The sequence below is a fragment of the Bactrocera tryoni genome, chromosome 3, assembly GCF_016617805.1.
Source record: "Bactrocera tryoni isolate S06 chromosome 3, CSIRO_BtryS06_freeze2, whole genome shotgun sequence".
Classification (NCBI taxonomy): Eukaryota; Metazoa; Arthropoda; class Insecta; order Diptera; family Tephritidae; genus Bactrocera; species Bactrocera tryoni.
In genome coordinates, this window is record NC_052501.1 from 50,098,804 (window position 1) to 50,113,839 (window position 15,036).

The following is a 15,036-nucleotide window of genomic DNA, read 5'->3' on the forward strand; positions in this document are numbered from 1 at the left end:
TCTCGTCCGACCATATTTTACAAAGAAACTGATGCATGCTCCCTATTAGTTCTTCGCCGCCGTGTTTGAATAGCTCGGCCGGTAGTCCGTCGGCCCCTGCCGCTTTGTTGTTCTTGAGGCGGGCAATTGCTATTCGAACTTCTTCATGGTCGGGTAATGGAACGTCTGCTCCATCGTCATCGATTGGGGAATCGGGTTCTCCTTCTCCTGGTGTTGTGCGTTCACTGCCATTCAGCAGGATGGAGAAGTGTTCCCTCCATAATTTAACTATGCTCTGGGCATCAGTGACTAGATCACCTTTGGGGGTTCTACAAGAGTATGCTCCGGTCTTGAAACCTTCTGTAAGCCGCCGCATTTTTTCGTAGAATTTTCTAGCATTACCCCTGTCGACCAGCTTATCAAGCTCTTCGTACTCACGCATTTCGGCCTCTTTCTTCTTCTGTCTGCAAATGCGTCTCGCTTCCCTCTTCAACTCTCGGTATCTATCCCATCCCGCACGTGTAGTGGTCGATCGTAACGTTGCGAGGTAGGCAGCCTGTTTTCTCTCCGCTGCGACACGGCACTCCTCGTCGTACCAGCTGTTCTTTTGCTCTTTCCGAAAATCAATGGTTTCGGTTACAGCTGTACGCAAGGAGTTTGAAATGCCGTCCCGCAGTTCCCTTATACCGAGTTGTTGACGAGTGCTCTCAGAGAGCAGGAGTTCAAGCCGAGTAGAAAATCGTTCGCCTGTCTGTTGTGATTGCAGCTTCTCGACGTCGAACCTTCCTTGTGTTTGGTGGCGTGCGTTTTTTGCTGCACAGAGGCGGGTGCGAATCTTGGCTGCAACAAGATAGTGGTCCGAGTCGATGTTAGGACCTCGGAGCGCACGCACATCTAAAACACTGGAGACGTGTCTTCCGTCTATCACAACATGATCGATCTGGTTGGTGGTTTTTCGATCCGGAGACAGCCAGGTAGCTTGATGAATCTTCTTATTCTGGAATCTAGTACTACAGATAACCAAATTTCGGGCCCCGGCGAGTCAGCCTCAACCCATTTGGGGATGTTTCGTCGTGGAGGCTGAATTTACCGACCGTAGTGCCAAAGATACCTTCTTTGCCCATCCTGGCGTTAAAGTCGCCAAGCACGATTTTGACATCGTGGCGGGGGCAGCTCTCATAAGCGCGCTCCAAGCGCTCATAGAAGGTATCTTTGGTCACATCGTCCTTCTCTTCCGTCGGGGCGTGGGCGCAAATCAGCGATATGTTGAAGAACCTCGCTTTGATGCGGATCGTGGCTAGATGTTCATTCACCGCAGTGAATGATAGTACTCGGCGACGGAGTCTCTCTCCCACCACCAATCCAACACCAAACTTGCGCGCCTTTATATGGCCACTGTAGTAAATGTCACAAGGACTTACTCGTCTCAGTCCTTGTCCCGTCCGTCGCATTTCTTGGACGGCGGTGATGTCAGCCTTTATTTTTGCGAGGACATCAACCAGCTGGGCAGCGGCACCTTCCCAATTAAGGGTCCGGACATTCCAGGTGCATGCTCTCAAATCGTAATCCTTATTCCGTTTGCCATGGTCGTCATCAAAAGGGGGGTCTCTCATCCGAGGCTGTTTCAACTTTTTCATTGCTATTGTATTTTACGTGGCGGGTCCCAAGCCCAGCGCACAACCCTATGTAGGGTAGTTGTAGTACTGTAAAATATGCCGTCTTTTCTCTTTATTTTGCTCCATGTTAGCGACGCAATAACTCACAAACGACTTAAAAGAAACGACAATCAATCAAACATGTGTTAGCGCGTGAAATGAGCTTTCCAAAAAGGTATAGCATGACCCGATGCGACGAATAAAACTAGAACTACGCGCTTTCAACGCCAACTAGCGAAAATACCGCAAGACTTTTTTGACAACCAATGCATAAATAGGTATGCGGCTTTTTATCTTTCTCAATCAGTTTTAGGTGGTAAAATCAATCTACAATATGTTTGATTTAATAGATAAAAATAAAATTCTATAAAATCAGTTAATTAATGAAATAAGCTGTATAGTAATTTAAAACTGTACACGCAAAATATAGTTGCAAATTTAATAAAACAAGGTGGAATAAAAAAGCTCTACTATAAATCAATTAATTTCCGTTTGCTCACAGCAATTAAGTTGAAGAAACATTTTTTATAATTATTCATTTTCTTGAAATCATTTTATTACTATTTACATAGTTGTTCTAAAAACATACAATTTATAAATGTGGATGTATAAATATACTTAACTAAATACATATAATATTTTATTTTTATTTTTACTCTTTATTTAACAATTCTTTTATTATGAAATTCATTTAATTTCTGTTTATTATTTTCTTTTCCTGGTGTGCTTGTTTAATTGTTTCTGTTTTTGCTCACTTATTAATCGTAATACATTTTATATATGTACCACTTAGTTAATACAACTATACATTTCTCTTTTTCTAGTGGGGTTTTTACAGTTTTATTCTCAAATCAGAATATGGTTTCGTACTTTCAATATCCAAATTGAATCTGTTTTGTTTTGGGTTTATATTTCTCAAGCAAAATGATCTACTGCAAACGTTCATAAAAACATTAAATTAAGTGTAACAAAAAAACACAGCGGAAAATAAAGTCAAGAATAGGATTTAATGTTTCAAATGCATTTTTTTATCAATCTGCCCAGGGTATTGAGTGATAGAAAGAGTAAAAATATAATATCTAAATAAGATCATCTTGTTAGTGGATAAAACTAACCCTGCTCATGCTCATCACACAGCAGGTGCATTATATGTTTTAAGCTAATAGCCCTGACAGACGACAGCGCTAATATGCATTAGCGGGCTTAATTTATATTTACTTGCGCATTTGACCCATGTTAATGGAAGTTAGTAATGCACAAAAATTTCGTGCATTTAGCTGAATTTACCAAATTTGAGTAAGCAACACTGCTCAAAAATAGCCGATTTTTGCTATTTTTTGACAGATGCCGCTTGAAGTCTGCCGCCTTGTTTGTGCTTCAGAGGTAAACAGTTTTTATATTGCTAATTAAATTATGTGCAAGTATATTAACAAAAACAAATTTTAGTACTTTTAGATGGCAGAAAATAAACAACGCACAGTTTGCTATCCATTTTTCCAATATTCTTAACTTTTCCGCACACTTTTATTTCACTTTTTTTTTAATAAATAAAAAAATTTCACTATCAGCTGTCTAAATGTACAAGTCTGCCGTCTGTCATCATAAAATTGCAATGCGCATTAGCGTTGCTTACGGCGCATTAATTTTGCTCGTCTGTCAGGGCTATAAAATAGTTCTGCCTGAATGTTTTCACATATTTTCCGAGTCCATCTCGTTTTTATTCTGTGATTTTCTGTAATCATAAAAGCAAACCGAAACAACGGAAATATGATTTACTGATTGCAACAAATACCTTATCCGACACAGTTTTCTGAAGCTTTCGTCGATATTCTCAGTTGTAAATGAGTAAATATTTCCTGGGAATAAATTTCGATATCGTTCGAAACGAAATTTTGATCGCTGCAATTAATCTCTCGAATATGATTGTCGGGACTTTGTACTCAATCCTAAATGCAAATGCCGAAAATAAAAAACAACAGTACGTATGTATATATTTACGCGATTTCTTCCCATTTCCTCTCTCATATCTTTGTGAGATATTTGCCTAACTGGGAGCCAAAACTATTATCTCTTATTTCACACAATCTTTGTTTATCATGTCCTTGCGAAATAAGAAGCTTTACGATTTTTCATTTACTTCGTATAAGTGAGTTTCAGCGATGGAGCCTAATTGACCTAAGCTAATCTAACCAGGGCACAAAATAAAAAAAAATGCACGACTCTAGTTATAAATAAAGAAATATAACAGGTTGCAATGAAATTAATTATACGAGTCCTCTAATGTTTTTCGAGGAGATTAATATCATATGCAGATAATCTGTTACACTTGTGAGCCTAATGGTTTGCCATGCAACCAATACTCGTACTTTTAGTGTCTGTTCTGATAGGAGCTCTCACAGGTGTGATCTCCGAAGCGCACCTTTTCCAGATTCAACCATAGATCGCGTTGTGCCGCTACTTTCAGTTCCCAAATGCATTGCCGCCATCGCCAATGCTTTCTCTTACGGAAACACCAATTCACCATCAGGCGAGGACCGTAATGTTATGGGACTACATAGCGGACCGCGAAGAAACTCATAAGACGCCTCGAACAGTGGATTGGGATTCTTGAAAAAGGACGTGATCGCATGTTGACCCTGTACGATCATTTCCAGGTTCATCTGATCCGCTGAGGATATTACACTCACAAACCTCTTTATGTTGTCGCAGCAGCAGGCGAGATTGTTCTAGAATTTCTCTCGCTCCGCCAAAATGGCCAGCTTGTCGACACGTTCTTCATGACAACGCTTGCAGCCATTGTTATTGTACGGTAATTCCTTGAATGATACATGTAATTTCCATTACTGCGCGTGCATATAGTCGACGATCAATAACGAACTTTTATTAGTAGCTTACGTCGAAGCCACCGGTGGGTGTATTTTACCACCCAGATGTTTCCAGACAAACATAACTTCATCGCAGAACGTATTCGGGGACTGGATCTCCCAAGCGTGTTTTATCGAAGAACTCATAATGCGCCCAATAATAGGGCGATGAGTCACTATAGGAGCCTGTTTTCAAATCGAATTGCACTTATAGCGAAAAACTAGTGGTCACGAAGTTCGCCTTCCTATGGGCCGTGAAAATGTATCGCAGAAGGTTTTGATAATACGCGCCGGATCGGGATGATCTGAATTGTAAATGGTTAGCGATTCACCGCAGTTAACATCATATTTGAGTATCGGTGATTCCATCCGATTTATGTGGAAGCTACAAAGAAGAAAATGAAAATAAAACATTAGTTGGGGTTAGGAAAAATAGAACACAATTTTTTCCTTTAAAAAAGGTCTAAATACGGTGTACTCTCGCTCGACGCCGCTGATGAGGCGGTTTCGATTAGGGGTAAACACTCATTATCCTATCGTGCCGACTAAACTTAAAAGCAAGCAAGGAAGACAAACAGCAACACAAAAACCCAGAAATTAAGCCACCATTAGTAAAAGATTAACAATAGGCGATACAGCTTAATTTTTTATAAGAGCCTTAAATGAAACCCAAACTTAGATGCTAATAAAGAAAGCAGCTACAGCACATTATATCTATAAAAAGATGATTGGGCACAATTGGGGACTATCGACTCGAGTAACTCATTGCCTCTACACACTACACTACATTATAATTTACTGTATATTGAATATGGAAAAGAAATACGAGGTAAAGCGTATGGAAAGCATCAAAGAGAAGCTAGTATATGTGTCAGTGGAGTCCTAGGGCTATGCCAAATCAGGCAGGCTTTCTTTCTACCCAATGCCACGGGTTTTCGAAATTTTACAGAACTGAACTTAAATTTTAAAAAATAGTAGGAAAGAGGCGAGGTTAATAGAGACACACGATACACATATCCATCCGTATTTGGAACCAAACTACATAAGCGAGTGCCACCTCCCACTGCAATTTTTTGCAAAATAAGATACAAGAATCGCCTTTCCACTGCAGTGTCTTCTAAGTTGACATGAAAGAAATTTATAAAAAAAGGCCTTCTTGTTCTGACAAGGAGTGTGTGTTTTCAATTCTTATATAACGTTTTAAATAAAATTAATTTAAACATTTTCCCCTAAAGAGACATGTTTGGCATCGTGACATCGTTGTCGCACTACCTCTAATACAATAATAACGAAATACAGCAACCTCAAGATATGTTCAACGTGTCCTTTTCCACTTGCTATGACATCACCTTGTTACTACGCTTAAATGCCGAAAAATATGCAATCATTCCGAAATACAGAACAGAGTGCGAATTGGATAACACTGCAAAAGATAGTTAGCAGGACCGAACGTTAAAGGGTTGAGGACGTGGTGTGTGTTGAGGAAGTGCAAAGAGAATTGAGTGTGAGATTTCTTAAAAAATGAAATTGCAAACCTGTCACACAAGCATCAGCCCAAATTTATCTATATGCATGTATGTAAGGTAACTGTAAGTCGGCACTTATGTGCTAGGGTATACCACGCAATCCGCTCAGACCCTACTGTGAACTATCGGGTGATTTTTTTGAGGTTAGGATTTTCATGCATTAGTATTTGACAGATCACGTGGGATTTCAGACATGGTGTCAAAGAGAAAGATGCTCAGTATGCTTCGACATTTCATCATGAATAGACTTACTAATGAGCAACGCTTGCAAATCATTGAATTTTATTACCAAAATCAGTGTTCGGTTCGAAATGTGTTTCGCGCTTTACGTCCGCAGAAAATCCGCTTTTTTATCGACAAATTTTGTTCAGCGATGGGGCTCATTTCTGGTTGAATGGCTACGTAAATAAGCAAAATTGCCGCATTTGGGGTGAAGAGCAACCAGAAGCCGTTCAAGAACTGCCCATGCATCCCGAAAAATGCACTGTTTGGTGTGGTTTGTACGCTGGTGGAATCATTGGACCGTATTTTTTCAAAGATGCTGTTGGACGCAACGTTACGGTGAATGGCGATCGCTATCGTTCGATGCTAACAAACTTTTTGTTGCCAAAATGGAAGAACTGAACTTGGTTGACATGTGGTTTCAACAAGATGGCGCTACATGCCACACAGCTCGCGATTCTATGGCCATTTTGAGGGAAAACTTCGGAGAACAATTCATCTCAAGAAATGGACCCGTAAGTTGGCCACCAAGATCATGCGATTTAACGCCTTTAGACTATTTTTTGTGGGGCTACGTCAAGTCTAAAGTCTACAGAAATAAGCCAGCAACTATTCCAGCTTTGGAAGACAACATTTCCGAAGAAATTCGGGCTATTCCGGCCGAAATGCTCGAAAAAGTTGCCCAAAATTGGACTTTCCGAATGGACCACCTAAGACGCAGCCGCGGTCAACATTTAAATGAAATTATCTTCAAAAAGTAAATGTCATGAACCAATCTAACGTTTCAAATAAAGAACCGATGAGATTTTGCAAATTTTATGCGTTTTTTTTTAAAAAAAAGTTATCAAGCTCTTAAAAAATCACCCGATATATAAGGCTAAAATCCGATTTTCTGTCTTAAACAGTATAGCACAGGGATCGACCACTCAGTGCTGGCCCTGAGCCTATACTCTTGAGCCTATAGGTGTTAACGGTGATTGGTAGAGAGTCAAGGAGATAGGCGGTTAATGAGGTCGCATGGAAACACATACATACGTAAACTCAGTTGTGTGTATTTGTTGGCTTGTCGAGAATTTCGGTAAATACATATTGTTTAAGCCAATGCAATTTCCTTAGCGGTACGTGTGGAATTTTTGAAATTCGCATATTTTGTTGCTACTAATTTGAGCTCCATGGAATAAATCCAATTTTTTAACGTTTTTAACAATAATCCTCTTTGGTGGAACATCTGCATCTTTCGAAATAATTGTGACATTGAAGAAATTTTATTAACAATATTATTTTTGAATCTGAATTTGAACCACACCGAGAAGACATGGATAGAATTTTCGAAATAATTATATTTTGTCATGAAATTTGTACCCAGTTACAACCAATGGGATTATAGAAACATTTGCATTTTTCATGAGAATAAGTTTTCGTTCTCCTTTCACTTTATTCGCAAAATTAAGTTTTCAATTTAGTTTGTATTTCATGCATTTTAGCTTTGTTTCTTAATTTTATATTTGGCCTATTTGGATACTTCCATAAGCGGGACATGAAATTGCAGTGCATAATAAAATATTATGTCAGATTTTGTTATGCAAGGATATGTAATTGAATGAATTTTAGCTAACAACGACTCCACCGTTTCATTCCCACATTCACAGCGTTTGGTTTGCGCCGGGATATAATTTTATGCCGCAAACATTTCAAAGGCTTCCAGAATACGAGGCATTTTTACATGTGTGTGGATGTTGCGAACATTGCTAGAGCTACAGTTGTATTGTCTTTCTAAAAATAATATTTTTGTGGTTGACTGCTTGGCTACCTGCCAGTTTGCCAGCTTTCTAGCCTGTTTGCGAAAGCTTTATCTGCATCTTGCCTTTCACCATTACGGTGGATCACCCGCAAAAATTGGCGTGAACTAAGTTACTTTTATTATTATTATTTTCATTTCATTAAGTTTACTAGTTCCATTTCGTGCCATTTTTATCTGCAATGTGAGTAGGTTTTTTCGGTTATTTAGTTAGGTTAGCTTTTTGAATTTTCAACACTGCAGACTACCTTTTTCAGGGCATTGGTAGTCTCGCGCTCGTTCTCTCACCAAACCTCCTGTGGCACCTGCCGCACATATACACACATGTATACTCTTACGTGCACACGTAGTTCAAGGATTTGGCTGCAAGTCTGCTCAATAATAACTACATACAAGCGACAGCTTCTTCCCTCCACAGCTTTATGATGACCCAATACTCTTGTTTGACGTCCATGCTCGTTATTGAAAAAGTTTTTGTCATCAGAATTACTGATTTACACCGTTCGCTGTTTGCCTCACCGTTCGTATCCTCTATCTACATACAAGTGCAGTGTGGCGCATTTTCTATATACCATATGTGTATTATACTTTGTAATATTTGTAATAACATGTGAAATCAATATTTTTTGTGCTGAACACTTTCTACTTAATTAATATTTTAATTTCAACAAAAAGAAGCTTTTAATACAAATACTTGCTTAAATGGAATTCAGAAGAAACTCTTTGTATTTAACTCTTAGTAATTAGTTTACATTGAGAATGAAACGCTTTACCAAAATTGTATATACAGTGCTTTCAAAAAAATAACGTTTCTCCTTTGCACGATCAAATCGCGGAAAACTCTTTTTGAGTTTTTTCCTAATTCCTTCTTCAATTGTGATAATTGACAATCTTCTTAATGTGTTACGTCGAGCCGTGAAATAAGAAAAATGAGTGCTCAGTATAGAAATGTTTCGAAAAGGCAGTCTTTAAATACGAATAATACATTTGAGAGGAGAAATTTAGATGCCAGGAAGAGAAAGGAATCTTTAAAAATTGAGGACATAGCTATTATTTTTAGGAAGAAGCCTGAGAGAAGTAAAAACAAATGTTTAAAAAGGGTTTAAATATATATATGTCTTGAAAAATCTGGCATCAAACGCAGCAGTGCTGTAATCAAACCCTTACTTTCAAAAGCACGCACTGAGAAAAAGTTGGAACGCAGGAAAATATTAACCGTGATTGGGCCAAAGTAATATTTACAGTTGAGTGAACTTTAGTATTGTTCAACTCCTTGAGAAATGATACACTACAAATGTTTATGGATGCTTCTCTACTCATGTATTTTGGAATTTTGAGGGGCTTCACTGAAAACCTAAAATCCGTTAGAATGATAAAATTGTATAAAGAGGAGTAACAGAGCAACTGAATGGCGGAATATCTAGTCATAATTGTTAACCGTACTGAAAGAAGACTATGATATGAAACATAAGAGCAGACTCTGTACTCTATGGAAGCAAGAATTATCACTTTAGATTTGAATTTACAGTCAACAGACGGCAATCAAATAGGGAATATTCGGGCTTCAATGAAAGCCAAAATGTCAAAAAACATTTTACGTTAATTAAAGATTTTATTCTCTTACCTCAACACAACGGAAGGTCGCTTTCTGCGAAATAAGCAGAACATTTAATTACAAGTTGCCGTCAAAGATGTCAATAATTACGACATTTTCCTAATAAACCCTATCTTCTTCTTCTTTACTGCGTAGAAACCGCTTACGCGGTTATAGCCGAGATAACAACAGCCACTTGTTTCTTATCTTTTGCAAAGTGGCGCCAATTGGAGATTCCAAGCGAAGACTTGAAGAGAGAACTTTACTTCTCAATTGCCTACTCAGTCCAAAGGAGCACCTGCTGGCAAGTGTTAATATGCCTTGAATTTCCAGCCTGACATTGTTGGTGGGTTTTATTCCAAGATAGATGAAATTATCCTCGACCTCAAAATTATTATTATGCCAACATGGGTGCCTAGTGCCTAGTGCGACGACTGTTTGTTTGATGACAGGAGATATTTCTCTTGCCTTCGTTCACTACCAGACCCATTTGCATCGCTTCATTATCCATTCTAAAAAAAACAGAATCTAGTACTACAAATAATCATATCAGCCTCAACCGATTTGCAGATTTTTCCTCGTGAAAGCTGAATTTATCTACTGTTGCGCCAAAGATACCATCCTTGCCCACCCTGGCGTTAAAGTCGCCAAGCACTACTTTGACAACGTGGCGGTGGCAGCTCTCATAGGCAGCCTCGCTTTGATGCGGATTGTGGCTAGACGTTCATCCACCGGAATGAATGATAGTACCGGCGACGAAGTCTCTCTCCCAGCACGAGTCCCAGACCAAACTTGCGCTCCTTTATATGGTCACTGTAGTAAATGCCACAAGGATCGACTCGCCTCAGTCCTTGTCCCGTCCATCACATTTCGTGGACCGCGGTGATGTTAGCCTTCACTCTAACGAGGACAACAACCAGCTGGGCAGCGGCACCTTCCCAATTAAGAGACCGGACATTCCAGGTGCATGCCCTCAAATCGTAATCCTTATTTTGTTTGTCATGGTCGTCATCAAAAAGAGAGTTTCTCATCCGAGGCAATCTATAATTTTTTATAGGGGCGTTTTTTACGTGGCGGGTCCCAAACCCAGCAAACAACCCTGCGTAGGGGATGTTTCGCCTTCTCAATTTAGCTAGCCTTCAAACGGATGTTCTTAGGCAACCCAAAGGATACTTGGTCAAAGACCGGAAGACGTGAACTGCTTGATCTATATGTAAAAGAATCGTTTCTGGCCACTCCTAAGTGAATGGCGATCAGAGAAATTTGCTCACTTTCGTGAACTTCTACACATGACTCCCTTCTCCTATCACACTTTGGAAAACGAAAGCGTTAAGTTTTGAATGCCCTGTACATAGAGGTACTGTATTATTATACGTAATTATTTTAATATTATTTTCTATGAAGTGGCATTTGAGTGCATATAACTAATGTTCCTTACTTTCACTGTGAACTCCGTCTTGTACTAGCCCACATTCTTATTTAAAAAAGAAAACCAAAATTCCAGCTCTTGCCATCCGAGAAGTTACCATCATCTGAAGGAGTCAGTAGGGCAATCCTTTTAATTTTTTTTTTGGCATTTTCTGTTCCCTTATACCCTTAGAATTAATGTAGAAATACATTTTAGCATTGGAAGGTTTCGACGTTCGAAGCGCTCGGAGTACACACCTGGTACAGTACACACCAGTAGCGCAAACTTTAAACGCGTTTTTCTCAAAAGACACTTTTTTAAACCGACGGACACGATTCCGGTCGAACCACTCAACCCATTCGCTTATTTTTTTTTAAATGTTCACAAAACGCCTGGCTATCGTCCCTACTAGCTTCATAATCTTTTATAATTTATTGACAATGTTATGTTACGAAATTTATGTAAGAAAACGTGGGGAGATATTTAAAAAAAAAGTAATTACTTTTTTATTTTTCAACATTTTTTCATGATTCTGGTAGGGACGATAACCATTCTCGTACCTTTTACGAATAAATTGGGTTTTTGTGTTTCAGATGATCCAAACATGAGAAATCGTGTTCACCAGCGAAAAAACGCATTTCATTCACCCAGCCATTTCTCCGACAGATGCCATTAAAATAAATCCGAAAAAATTTGTTTATACACTTCACGATATATGTACACCATGATATGTGAAAAGAGTTCTAATGTAGAACAAAAATTTCTTAGAAAAAAAAATGTCAAAAAACAGGCCAGATTGCCCTACTGACCTTTACCCTTACCCTTAATAACTTTTAAGTCGGAGTAGATCTCTATCTCTCATATTATTTTTAAACTTTCACCTAAAAACAAATATTTATTTACAATCACATAAATTTCTTTAATTACTATGTTTGAGCGAGAAACTTCTGCAAACAGCATTAAGTTCTATAATCCTGCAATTGCTGCTCCTTTTCCATTTTTCTGATATTTGGAAGCTGATATAAACGCCAATTTCACAAACTTAATCTTCGCTGCTGGCGAGTTTGGTTCTGGTGAATTTGCTTTAATTCGCAATTAACCTTTTGATCTATCAGTAGAGAGTTGAAGATTGTATGCGCGGAAGGAGAGAGGAATGAGAAGTATGAAATTAAAAATTATATTGGACCTGGTCTACGAAAAGGGGGCTTAGGTGTCAAAAAAAAGGAGAACAATTAATGAAGTAACGAGAAACTGACGATTATTTTTAACAGCTTATCCCAGAAAACTAGTTTTCGCACGTTAGCCCTCTTTTCGTAGACCAGGTCACATATTATGGGAAATGAATTATCTTATTTGGGGGCGTACGAAAAGTGTCTCCTACCAAAGGCTGGTATTGGAATTTAGCGTAAATTTAAACATAATTAGAATTTGTTGGATTAATTTTGAATTTTAACTTTAGCATGATGCCATGGAGGGTTGTAAAAGTAATAAATATCCTTATTTGTAATTTTCAAGTCATAAATTACAAAACTTAAAATACTGAAATTTTAAATATGGATTTGGTACGAACAAAATATTCGAAACGCTATGAAATATATGAATAAAATCGCAGGGCTGTTTAACATCTAAAAAATATGAAGATGCATATACAGTTGTCCACAAAAAAAGAGCAGTGACTATATGTATGAGAAAAACGAATTTTTAATTTTCATTAACAAAAATATTTTTGATGTCAAAAATTTTTGCACCATGTAATTTGCTAAAGACCTATTAATATTTTCAGTTTTTATATATTTCAACTAAATATAAACAAAATTTTATATCGCTGTTAATATCAAGAAAACTAAAAAACTAGTTCCACAAAAAAATAGGAGTATGTTATGTGAGTATAATACGAGGCCGTTCTATATTTTATTATATTAATGCTTCCAAAGTTTCACAGAATATTAAAATAATTAATTTTTCGTTGAATAACCTCGATTTTTTAACACAGCATCACATCTCCGAGGCATGAAGTCTATGAGATCCTGGCAACATTTCATTGGTTTTCCTTTCCAAGCCTCTTTCACTATTTGTCATAAGTCTGTCGAATTAGTTGGTTTCTCTTCAGCTACTTACTTCTTGATATCTGTCCACAGGTTTTCTATGGGGTTGAGACCAATAGACTGAGCATATCACTGTATAACCTCAACCCCGTTACCCCTAAGCCATTTTTTGCGCACTTGGAAGTACATATGTTTAGGATCATTATCCTGTTGAAATACCTATATCAATGGCATATTCCATGAGGTATGTGGCAACATTACCTCTAATATCTATTATTTTGACATATACCCTTTATCCATGGTGCCCTCAATTAAATGAAATGGGCCCATACCACTATGTGAAAAACAACCTCATATCATGATTTTGCGCCGTAATGTTTAACGGTTTTTATGGTAAACCGGGGATTATATTCTTAGTAAGGGGGACGTCGGACAAAGTTCTTAGATACTACCAAATAACTCAACGTTGGATTCGTCTGACGACAATATGTTTCGCCATTTAGCCAGGGGCTAGGAGCCATGCTCTTTTGCAAATTATATGCGGGCTTCCACGAGCTTATTTTTGAGTAGCTGTACTTTTCGTGAACTTCTGGTAAATAATTTGTTCTGCTCCAAACGCCTACAAAAAGTTTCAGTTTTAACTGACAAATGTAGTTCGTCATGGACGCTACTGGCTGAAGCAAAAGGATTAATTTTGCAGTAGCGTACTATATTGCGATCGTTTGCAGTGAATGTTTTGCGCGTTCGTTCACGAAATTTTTATTTCTATAATTATAATTTAAGACATTTGCTACCATTTAAGGAGATTATTTTACGATTTCTTGGATCTCTTTATAAGATTTTCCTAGTTTTCTCAATTTTTTATCGTTTCCCGCTTTTCCTCTGTACAATGATTTCCTCTACCAGCTGTAGAAAGGCCCAATGATTAAATAAAATAATAACTAATTGAAATTGCTGCTAAATTATGGAACTATATTTACTTTTCTAGTTTCGTGAATATTTTTTATGTTAAGGACTATTTTGAAAACGAAATATCGAATACTCCTATTACACAGTACTACAGCTAATCTGGGGGGTGAGAAATTCCAAGTCAGGGTGATGGTACTAGGTCAGTATAGTAAAACCTTTGGCTTTCGTAAGTGTCAGTTTTTTTTATGACCTTTTAAATTTTTTCCTTATTCCCAAAATGTTATAATGAACGACAATTGGGTACCAAATATAGTGTGTAAAAGCTGCTACAACCGTCTAATGGATTGGAAAAATAGATAATAGTAGTGGTTCGAGAGTTATGTTAAACTACGTTTTTGCCAAAATGTTACAACTAAGCAAAAAAACATCAAGATAAGGAAAAAATTTAAAAGGTCATAAAAAAAACTGACTCATACGAACGCCAAACCATTTGAGGGTTTTACTATACTGACCTAGTACCATCACCCTGACTTGGAATTTCTCAGCCCCCAGACAATAATCCCAAAAATGTTCCACAGCGTTATTTTGTGGAAAGCAGTAACAAGTCTCTCCGAGAACAGAATCAGAATAGCGATCATCACAATAAAATTTTGTTTTTTATTTTAATGCTAGTATCCAGTTATATGTACCGTTATTATTCCGTGTCATTTACATGTGATTTAAAAAATTTATGCAGCCAAACATATTATCCATATGGGCACTCCTATTATTTTGTGGTCAACTGTACATGTGATACAAATCTCTTTCTAGAAATAAGTAGATTAGTGAGGGACATTTACACCATCGAATTGTTGAGAGTTTCGAAAAAGAATTTCTTTATTATTTGCAAAGTTTTGTAGATTTAGGTACATGATAGATAGTCTTGCCTTTGGCATTCTTATTGAATTATTTATCTTCATATTTTTAACCAGCCTAAAAATTAAAAACAATTAACTTTAACAAGTTGTCGGTTATGTTAAGTAAAATTTATTGCAGC

The 15,036-nt window shown here is 37.6% G+C and overlaps 1 pseudogene; it reads right to left on the reverse strand.

Annotated features, from left to right (window-relative positions):
- Positions 1–3,264: 3,264 nt before the first annotated feature.
- Positions 3,265–15,036, reverse strand: part of LOC120770656 — a 117,391-nt pseudogene continuing 105,619 nt past the window's right edge.